This window comes from Varanus komodoensis, unplaced genomic scaffold (assembly GCF_004798865.1).
Source record: "Varanus komodoensis strain SLA01 unplaced genomic scaffold, ASM479886v1 scaffold14_1, whole genome shotgun sequence".
Taxonomy (NCBI): Eukaryota; Metazoa; Chordata; class Lepidosauria; order Squamata; family Varanidae; genus Varanus; species Varanus komodoensis.
In genome coordinates, this window is record NW_025335438.1 from 14205366 (window position 1) to 14217349 (window position 11984).

Here is an 11984-nt window from a genome sequence, read left to right on the forward strand (position 1 = left end):
TGTGCTTTGTTTCACACAAATAACTGGGATTATTGTGCCCATGCTAACTGGGGAGGGTGTGAGGTGTAGTCTGACATATCTGGGGATCATCAGGTTGGAGGAAGTCTGTTGTACATTTAGGCCAGCATATGTGTAGAAAAAAGGAACTGCTGGTTGCATATTATTGTGATTTTCTGCCCATCTGTCATAGGACTGCTTCAGTGAGAGATGTGACAACTGCAGTCGATTGTACTATTGCATGCTGGGCACTAGATGGCCCACATGAGCTATATTACCAAATTTGCACTTTGAGATACACCAAAGACTTTCCTCGTATCTTCCTAATGAGCCTGTGGCGTGGGTTAGGCTGATAGGCAGTGACTGGTCCAGACAAGAGCCTGGATCTCCCAAGGGCTAGTCCAACTCCAAGTCCATGGCCTTTGGTGTAATGCCATCAGAACTGTCTCCTAAGAGGCAGAAAGGGATACTGAGCCCTCTGATCATGGCCTCAGGAGGCAGGTTAGTAGGAAGCATTTACAAGGAAGTACTTGGCTACCGAAGAGGTCTCATCAGGAGGAAAGACTGCTTGAGCACAAGGCTGGAAGCATTCAGCTGAGCCCGGATTGGGACTTTGCTAGTTCTCCATTTTCAGCTCTCGTTTGTAACTTGAGAGCTGCTACAAATTTCTGAGCATCAGTTCTGGTTTCTGTATCCTGTTTTTAACTTGGCCTTGCAGTGCATTTTGACCTCCACACTAGCAACACATGGACTTGTACCTGTCACTGCCTCTGGGCCATGTTTTTGATTGATTGCTCTCTGACTTTGGCCGTGCCACAGACCTCACCTCGAAAAAATTCCTAATGACCAATTAAACCAGGGGTCCTCAAACGTTTTGAATAGGGGGCCAGTCGAGAAGCTGCGGTGACCGTTGCAGGCAGGTGAGGTGGGGGCACCTGGAGTGCGGGCCAGTAAGGTGCTGTCGGGCACGCGCAGCGGTGGCTCACTCGCTCGGAGATCTCCCAGTGAGTCCAAACCATCTCCAAGCGGTCAAGCCACCACCTTCCCGCCTGTGCTGCGAGGCAGCAGCGAGTGCGCACGTATGGGAGGCAGGTGGTGGCTTGCTCGCTTGGAGACCATCTCCGAGCCACCACCTCCCCGCCTGTGCTGCGAGGCAGCAGCAAGCCTGCATGTGGGCGGCAAATGGCGGCACGGGTCGGATGGATGGCCATGTCGGGCTGGATCCGTCCCGCGGGCTGTAGTTTGAGGTCCCATGAATTAAACTGTGCTTAACTATTGCCCTGTGGAACTGACCAGTCTACATGTCCCTGTATTTGTTTAGCAAAGATGCAGGACTCAGTTTGGAGCAGGACACCTTGTTTCTAGCTGCTTTCAAGTCTCAGCTGAGGGCTGATACAGCTAGAGCTACCAGCCCCCCACCCAGGGAGTCCTCTTTCGCAGTGCAAAACTACTTAAAGAGCCCTACTTGGCTGCCTCTCCAGGTGACTATGCTCTGGGAGGGGCCAGGTGACCAAGTCAGCACCCTTCTGTGCCTCAGAAGCTGAGTGTCCTGTCTCTTGAGGTACACATCTGAATGCAGCAGCCCTGAAGGGCCAGGACCCTGGGTAAGGGCAGGGTCCTCTGGAGCAACCTCTTCCCTGGATCTGAAGGTACAAGCTCTGCCTCTGACAAGGAAACCTGCAAGAGAGTCATGGCACTGTCACATACTTCCACTTTTAAAATAGCCCAAGGCACTATGCAGTCATAGGTGTAGAACCATTAATGGGGGGCACAACTTAACCAAGGCAGATGCATTTTCAGTCTTACTGATTTTTTATGTGAGGTATGCAGCTGGTTGATCTGCATATTTGCTCAGAAGTAAGTTCTTCTAAGTAAATGTGTATGAGGCTTGCACACTTAAATCATCCTGATGAAGCTGATGGAATTTCAAGATGCTGGAGTTTAGTGGGATTTTGCCCATAATTTCTAAATTTATAAAAACACATTAGAAGCTCAGCATGTAGTTACTAGTGCACGCTCAGCAGCAGAACATGCTAGCTCAGCATGTGGCACATTACAAGAATAGTCTGAACAAATTACAAAGTGCAGTCTTGTATGCAGAGCACAATTCTGCGTACAGTTCCAAATTCTGGACCAAAGTCTGCCCAGTTACTGCAATTTACTGTCCAGGTCATGGGTCCTCAAATTACGGCCAGGGGCCAGATCCAGCCCACCATGCCCATCTGGACCTGCCGCGTGCGCGCCTGCACCTGTGTGCACACCTGCTGCTGCCCACCTCACCCCGTGCATGGAGAGGCAGCAGTTTGCTCACTTGGAGAAAACAATCTCCAAGCGAGCCAGCCGCTGCTTCATGCGCCTGCCTCGAGCCTCGTGCTCGCCCATGCCTCGCCTTGCCGCCTGCCCCCCCACCTCAGCGTGCATGCCTGCACACGTTGCCCCCCTGCTGGCCCGGGTGCACCGTTGGCAACACCTTTCCGGTCCGCGCCCAGTACTGGCAGCTTTCCACTGGCCCCCTGGTGGAAAAGTTTGACCCTTGGTCTAGGTATATGTATAGCGCTAATGCCCATATATTTAAATAATGATCATTGTTCCATTTATGTGTAACGGGAATCCTATTTAACCAGTTGGGTATTCCCAATACAGACTATTTGTGGAGAAATTAGACTGGGATTTACCAAGAGTAGATACGAAATATCTCCGTCATCTCAGTGTGTCAAAGGTAGATAACTTGTTGCTTTTAGTAAAGTGGAAAGGAAGGCAAGGAAACAGAAGCTGAAATTTCCCTAATTCCAAATTTTCTGAAGGACTGAGCTACAATTCTTTAAATATATGTCTGGTAAGTTCACTAGAGAGGTAGAATTCCCCCATCGCCCCCCTACCCACACACACACTATTAGTTCCTTCTTTTATAGCAGAAATATCAAAATTACTGTCCTTATAATTTATCTTTTGCATATTATTTTACACCTCCTCTGAGTATTGCAAGTCTATTTATTGGTGACTATATTTGGCACACAGCTGAAAACAACTTAAATTGATGATTATGTGAGTAGTAATTATGAAGGAACACGATCATACTGTTTAGCTACTAGTACCTTTCTGAGTAATTGTTTCTTCCTGTTTTTGCTATAGCCTTGATTGGTAAATTATAATCTAGATGCTAAGTATTCCTAACTAAGGAAGAAAACTTAAAGCTGCTTATTGAGGCAATTTTAAATTGGATTGCACTGCTAAAGAAAGTGAAGCAATGAAAATTTGGGATGCCTTTTCTGCTTAATTAAAAATCTGACATGATGTGCTTAGTACCATGTCTCTACATTTTGTTTATTTATTTAAGTACACATTTTTAAACGTGCATAAGCCATCTGCTTGTTGCTGCTGACTCACGGAGTGCTGTAATCTTATGCATCTGCAAAGCATTCTCACCTTAATGTATTGAGCATGGACATGTGTTCTGCAGCAGCTTTACCCTTTACCTCCAGGTGTTTTGAATGACAACTTCCAACTTTTCTGACAATTGGAAATTTGGCTTGGGCTGATGGAAACTGTAGTCTAAAACTTGGGGAAAGCCCACTATAGGCAGAGCAGAGTGTAAGGCATTTCCAGTTGAAATGTACAATTTATAAATAATGCAAAGAAAACCTTGCATTCATCTCAACATTCCGCTAGGGATATATGACAATTTTGCTTCTGTTTGCAAATAATATGAACTTGTCTCATTCACAAACTTGAATGAAAACATGAAGAGGACCAGCACTCTTGAAAAAGAGTTTCAACATTCCCAAAATTGCAAGGACATTTAAAAATGCTTTGGGAAAAAACAACAACAGGGTATTGCTTATACCCATAGCACTGCTGTAGCACAGCAATAACATTGAAGAAAAGTCCTGTATGATAGCCTACATTAATTTTGAAGTTTTTGGCTTGTGTCTTCATAAGAACTTCATGAATGCATGCCACATGGATGCCATAATTGGCCTGGGGTAGCAATACCTCCAAATTCTGTGGCACACCTTGTACTCATCTTAGTAAGATGAGTAGCTTTTAATTGCTTTTTCAATGTGTATGATTTTGTGTTGCAGGTTGCTAGGCATCTAAGTGCACACTTCAGACATCTCTTTGTAAGGAATGGTAGGAAGCCTCTTTTACTAAACATATGCTTGAAGATGTTCTTTGAAATTTTGTATTCTGGATCATATTTTGAAAATTCACACTAGGTGACATTTTATTCCTTATTTTACAAGGACCAGGGACTTCGGGAAGGCTAGTGGGGTTGACATGGGGGGCAGGCCTCTGGTCCCCTCATAAATATTCTCTATTCTCTGATTCTCTAAATTTTCAACTGTTAGAAAGTCTTTAGCATTTCTACTTGTGAAGAAATAAAGAAAACCATAAAGCAGAGTTCTGCACAACTGCACAGTATGAGGAAATACAATTAAATTACTTTAGACTTGTTGTAATGATATTCTGGCTTTTTGGCAATTATATTCCAACCCCTGTTGTCCTCACTGCAAATTTCTGTCAGACCCCCACCTCCCATTCTAAATCTGTACTTATGTCCTCTCACAGTTTTCTCCAGCATTATTAGGGAAATGTAAAGCTGCTATATGTCAGAAGCAGAGGATTTCCCTAGTGTGATCAAAGCCAAAGCTAGGACATTGTAACCCTCCAATCATTCACACTGTGTTATTTTAGTGGAATGTAAATGACAAAGACAGTTGCTCAGCTCCTTCAAAGGATCAGACTTGGTCTCTCAGTCAAAGTCTGACAATCTTATGTTTCTATGCCTAGAAAACTTCCAAATGTTTGGTACCAATCCTTGGTCTAGACTGGATCTCTTTTCACAGCTATCAACTTTCCTGCTTAAGGGTGAAATCCTGTACATACTTGGGTAGAAAAAAGTCCCACAACTCCCAGCATGCTGCAGAAAGTGTTGCCACACTAGGCCAGTCAACCACATTTACTGGGCTAAGACTCAGAAGGCCATTGTCTGCTCTAAGAACATAATAGCCCCAAAGGAGTCCTGCTGGATCACAAGTCCACTGAGTCAGCATTCTGTCCCCACAGCTCCTGCCCATGATCCCCACTAACTGGTGTACATAGGCATGGTGCTTCTGATACTGGAAGTAACATGGAGTCATTGGGACTAGTAGCCATTCATAGTGCTATTCTCCATGAATTTATCCAATAAACGCTGGCCAAATTAGTGGGCATTACTATTTCCTGTGGAAATGAGTTGCATAGTTTCATTATGCACTGTGTGAAGAACTGCTGTCTTCTTCTGTCCTGAATTTCCCACCAATCAGCTTCATGAGATGAGCCCAGGTACTAGTATTATGAAAGAGGAGAAGAATGCCTCCCTATCCACTTTCACTGCACCATGCATAATTCTGTACACCTCTATCATGTCTCCTTGCTCACGTTTTTCTAAGCTAAACAATTCCAACTATTGTAATCTTGCTTCATAGGAGATATGCTCCAGGCCCTTGATCATTGCCCTGTTTTGCACATGTTCCAACTGTACAATGTCCTCTTTTTGGTGTGGTGACTAGAATGGTACAAAGTATTCTAGATGTGTATAAGATTTGTATAAAAGGATGATGATTGTGGCAGTTTTATTTTTAATCCCTTTGCTAAATATGTCCAACATAGAATTTGCCTTTTTCACGTCACTGCACACTGGGTTGACATTTTTATTGCAATGACCACCACAATCTCGAGAGCTCATTCTTGGTCAGTCACCACGCTGGTTCACCTCTCATCACCTAATACATGAAGCCCAAAGTATCACATTACATTTTCTTACATTGAACTTCACTTGCCACTTTAATGCCCATTCTCCCAAGTTGGAGAGATATTTTCATAATCCTGTGTCTTTTCAACCAACTTAAATAATTTGGCAACTTGGCTGCCCAGTTGAAATCTAGATCATTTACGTAGCAAGTGGAAAACCTGTGGTACCAGTAGAGATCCCGAGATCCCATTGCTTGCTGTTCATTCTTACCTTGGGCTTTATGTGGCTTAACCAGTTACTGATCCATAAGAGGACCATTTTTTAATTCTGTGACTGTTAACTCTGCTCAGGAGCCTTTTGTGAGGTACTTTATCAAATGCCCTCTAGAAGTCCAAGTAAACTATATTTGCAGGCTTACCCCTGTCCATGTGTTTACTGCCACCCTCAAATATCCCTAAAAGATTAAGCATGACTTACCTTAATGGGGTCAGCTTGTCCTATATTTTTATAAATTTTAGCTTTAAAAATGTTTTGAACAAGTTTACTGGAACAGGTTTTAAACTAACCACCCTGTACATTCTTGGATTCATCCTTGGCTTGCTTTTAAAAAATTACTTTAGCCATTTTCCAAGCCCCTGTGAACAATCTATGTAATTTTATTAGAAGGTCAGCAATTTCATATTTGAGTTCTTTAAGAAATCTAGGCTGGATACCATCTCTGACTGTTTACATAGTTAGTAAGGTTCAGAACTTTATCCTTTGTCATCACTCTCTCTCTCTCTACAGGAAAACATCAGTTCAGGCCCAAGTATCTCTCCTATATCTTCTACAGTGAAGACAGACTAAAGAATTCATTCAGCTTTTCACAATCTCATTTTTGCCCTTTTAACTCCAATTTCCTCCCTAGCTGATTTCCTGCTTCTGATAGATTTAAGTGTTGGGCTTGATGTTGCTAGTGATATACTCCTCAAGATGTTTTTTTTTCAATCCCTTATCATCTGCTTACATCCCTTTGTGCAAGCATGTACCCTGTTTTGCTTTCCTCATTGGATCCTTCTATTCTCTCGTAGCTTCCTTGATGCTGTTGTTAATCATGCTGGCAACTACCTTTTGTGCTATTTTTCATAGTGTGTGATATATATTCTAGCTGAATTTCTATTAGTTCGGTTTACAGTAATCTCCAAGCCTTCTGAAGGGGGAGCCCTTTTGGCTCCCCCCTTTAACCAGTGCCCTGATTTTAGAAAAGCATCTTCTCATGAAGTTAAATGTGACTCTGTTGGAATTCCTTGGCAATTGTCACCTCAAATATAGTAAGGATGTAGATCTAGCACTCTGACAACAGATGCTCATAAGCTTCCAAATCCATATGCTTGTGAGCATCTGACGCAAGGGCTAGGGGCAGTAGCAGTGAACTCTCTCCGTTGTGCCTTATGCCCTTATTTTTCTAGATGACCAGTTTTGGCAATCTAGATAACATGCCAGTGGAGGGAAGAAAGCTCAAAAGCTGAATGGAATTGTTGCAACTCCACAGCCCCAGGTACCTCGCTGCCTTTCAGCATGCACCTCTGCTCCCCTCCTGAAGCCGTTGTGACCTGGGGCAGGGGGAGCTGGCACAGTCCTTTTTGTGCCAGTTGTGAAGAGGACAAGGAGTGTGAGCTCAGTCTTCAGAATTCAAAAAATCCTATGGTCTCCTGGGCAATGTCAGGAGACCATAGGATTGTGCCCTGTATCTGATACACTAGAGTCACTGTTTACCACTGGTTCAACATTTCTGTCTCATACTATGTCTTGGGTGACTCCACCTAGGAATAAATCTGGGGTTGTTTCTCTTCTGGTTGGTTCCATAACCAGCCTTTCTAGGGCACAGCCATTCCAGGCATCAAGAGATGTAACCACTTTGTTATGAATGGAAAAATGCAGTTATCCTGTTAGTGTAGGAAAAATTGACTCACCCATTGTTACAACACTTCCTCATTTGGAAAAATGTCTGATTCCATTTTCTATCTCAAGATCACCTTGGGCATTCTGGTCTGGTGCACAGTAGCATGTTCTTAGTGCTAAATTAGTTTTGGATCCTGGTATTGTTAACCCCAGTGCCGCTGTGGAAGGTTCTGTCCCTTCTAGTTTTCCTAATCTGCACAAAACTGTGCCTTCTTTGATGTACACAGCAACACCTCCTCTAGCATGCCCTTCTTGGTTCTTTCTAAAGTTTATATCCAGAGATGATAATATCTCACTGGTCTTCTCCATTCTGCCAGGTTTCTGTAATGCTCTAGGCATTTTCCTTTAAAACCAGGCATTCCAACTCTCCTATTTTGGCTCAGAAGTTTCTAGCACTTGCACAGACACACCTATACACATGCCTTGTATAAATTAAGTGGGATGAGGCATCAAACTGATTCTCTTATTGAGGGATGCATGACTTTTCTGTTGTTATTTTACATTGCTTTCTGTTCCCGACATTCTGTTTCTGCCAATTTGTCCCTTTCTCTCCCTTCTTTGCACCACCATTAGTTTTATTAAATTAGAAACAGCCTTAACAGATGATATTGAATAGAAAATGTAAAATTGCATGACCTATATCTCAGCATCATTGTCATACTGTTAGTGCAAAAACTCCTTCTTATGAATGCTAGAAAACAACAAACCAAAAACTGATAATATAACTACTAGGATAGGAGAATTCAAACACAAACTAAAACAGTTGGAAAGGGAAAACAGAAAGGCAAAAACTGAGAGTGCAGCTTACTTTTTACAGATACACCATTCTGAAAAAGATACATCAAGAATCTCCAGCGAAAAAATTAATCTATTTGTTTATCTTGTACCTAGAGAAACCAAGGGAGGTAAGTTGCATCCTCATACTCAACAAAAACTCTATTGTTCTAGGCGTAGGCCTTGGTAACTTCCACACAGGCTTCCCATACAAAATTTCTGTTATAACCATTGCAATGGAATAAATTGATCTGTAAAATAAATGAAAAGCAATTAAAAGAACATTTATCCAGAAGTACAATAAAAGTCCCAACGTGTATGAAGTTCTGTTCTGTATTATATCTAGAGCTCTTAAGCCTTAAGTCTTTAACTCAGTGTTAGGAGTGTGTGTGTGGCGAATGGGGCGGGCGGGATTTGTACAAGAATCTCATATCTGCCATCCAGCATGGCAGGAGGTGTTGCCCTGAACTCGTATTTACAATCCATTAGGGGACTGAACACATGTACGGTCCAGAAGGATCACCCTGTGTACCAAAAATACCCTCTGGCCAGAAAATATGAAAGGATCCACTTATATCTGACCAAAGGTTCTGCACCTATGGAGGAAACCCTACCCATACTGAAGGAGTTCACTTGACACTGAGCTGAACATGTGCCGCCTGGTAGGTATTTTCAGCATATGTGAACTTGACAGGGAAACTTGTCTGACACATTTCCAATGGTGCCTTATACATTTGATACCAACAAGTACCAGCTGCTGCAGCAGGTCTGTCTGTGAATGCAGGCCTATTTACCAATGTTGGCTTGCCACACAGAGCAGATTAAGCCTTGTGAATCTGATCATCTGGCCACATTCTGCCAAGTGGCAACTTACACTTCACTGGCTTACCCGAATTCCTGCTTGGGTGCATGACAAGAAAAATCATAACTACATGGTTCGCAATAGGTTCCGCAAGCAATGATACACATGTGTTGGTTGATTCTTGGTAGATAGCCAATGCTTTTGCAATTGTAACTTAACTCGAATGACTCAAGGCAGCGTGAACTGTTTGGGGCAGACTGGTGAGCACATGTGTGACTCTGAGGACATGCCATGGGCGCTCTCTCAAGTGGCTGCTATGGTAGTTGCACATTCATAGCATGGCACTTGCCAGTTTCCTAGAAGGCAAACCAGTGAGACTAAAAGTAACCTGTCCAAAAACTTAAGAATTTCTGAACTCCAAAACACAAAAATATTCTTTAAACCTAAAGGAAGATGGTGCTGGAGAAGTATCTATCTAATGTAATCTATCTATTAAAGACACTTCTGAAATAAAGTAAAATTAGGAAAGACAAGGAGCCTGCTAAAAGAGGTGGGCATATTAGTGGCAAGTGGTACCTCATTGAAAGCCCCTATCTTAGAGAGCCTAAGGAACATACAAATATCAGAGAAAAATTCAATATACAACAGGAAGAGGCGACTGCTTTAAGCTGAGGTGATTCATACAAAGGTTATTGTTATTTATTATCTCAAGGGATTTTACCGCAGTGGTGCAAACTAATTGAATCATAAAACAGATTCATCTTGTAAGCCTTTGGAAATGCAGACATAGTATATATTTCTTCAGCAAATCCATTCCTAGGACAAGGCATATGGATGGTTGCAGCAGCATTTCACAACACAAAGACATTTAAGCTACCATTGTACACTGGCTGGCTGATACAAATGTTCAGGGTAAAGGGTGCCAGATGGACAGAGGAAACATGCCACATAGTCACTTTCTGCTCTAAGGATTTTTATGCTAGAAATGGGCTAAAGTAGGTTCTCAAAGGGAGCATCTAGAAATAATGTTTATACATGATGAATGTTTTACAGGGCTAGGAGGCAATTTTTTTTTCCATTGCATAAAACAGCTCCAGGCTTGTAATTTATTATAATGAAACTAAATGAGACAGAATTTAGGAGGAGGGAGGCCAATTAATTTGGCACATCAATTTTTGTTTGCTGCTGTCAAATACTGTTACAGGAACTTGATGGATTGCAGGCCTGGATTTTCTAATCAGGTGATTCTTAAGCAAAAAGAACAGAAAGAGCTTGGCACAAGAACACACATATTAAAGAAGGAACGGCCACATCCAGGCATTCATTCTTGGGTGCTTTGACTTTTCTGAAGGCAGCATTTCTGGTCTCTTAAGGCCAAGATCAGGGACTCATATAGAGACCCTAATGATATACTCACAGCGTTTCACATACTGCCAGAAACCTGTGCATCCAGATGCTGTCTTCTGGCCCTTGAAAATGACATCAAAGATATCCAATTTGATGGGAAATTATGCAGAAATCTTACCTTTGGCACTTCTGTTGTGTGAACAGTTGGGAACTGGTATAGGCATAGCTAGTAATTTACTATGTGAAAAATGGCCCAAATAAATATAGGATGTCTTACTGCTAAGTCTTCCAAAGTGCAATGACTGCAGTCTGGCTACCACCCACAGGAACCCACAGGAACAGCTGGTTGCATCCTTCTTGACCACCCTCTATTTAACAGTGCTGTCATTTCTTTCCTTCCTAACTTCCAGTAATATATTCCAGAGTGACTTTATTTATTTAAACATGTTCTGCAGCCCTTTCCTTTTTGCTGAATCTTTGCCTACTTGGGCACCTCCACAAACTTGCAGCATTACTTGCACCATGACAGGCCTTTGACTTTCTTGTGGTTGGCATCAATGCACACCAAAAGTATTTAAATATGCAATAGCACAATTGTGAAATATTAATACCACCAAAGGAAGGAGAACATGAAACTATTTCTTTGCCCTTTGAGCAATCGCTCAGTTATTCCCAGGCTGCGCAGACAGAGAAAATAAATGGTAAATTTTAGAGAACCAGATTAATATAGGAATATACAAAGGGCCTGTTGGATCAAAGCAAGAGCCCATTAGTCTAGCATGCTGCTTACACAGTGGCCAACCAGCTGCCTCTAGGATCCCCTACGCAGGAACGGAGTGAAGCCACACACTCTTGTCCATGTTCCCCAGCATCTGCTATATGTAGACATGCTGCTTCTGATATTGGAAGTAGCCACTGAAAGCCTTTTCCTCCATGCATTAGTTTTTGCTACATGTGGAGGTGTAGATGGGAGATTCTGTGAAGAACAGGCCAGTATAATAAAAAAGGATGAGCAATCAACTCCTGAAGAATTAATCTGCCTTACTGTATACATGCCAGGTCACAACTGTTATGACAGTTCAGAGTTAATTCACAGTTTCTTTTTCTTCCCCTGCACACACTCAGCCTTATATTAGGTAGCAAAAAGGTTTTGGTATAGTCACTGTCAAACAAAGAGATTGAAAAGAGAAGGGAGGGTAGGGGTCAAAGCTGCAAATAAATTAAATAAACAGATGAAATTTCTGGGTTTTGAACTGGCAATTCTATGCTTATCTTGCACATATTTTTAGAAACAAGCAGTAAAGTCCAAATTCCAGTGGAATTTAAGCTCTCTCTTCTTTTCATTGACAAGTGACAACTCTGGCTATGTGGGAGATGAGAGAGACCAAA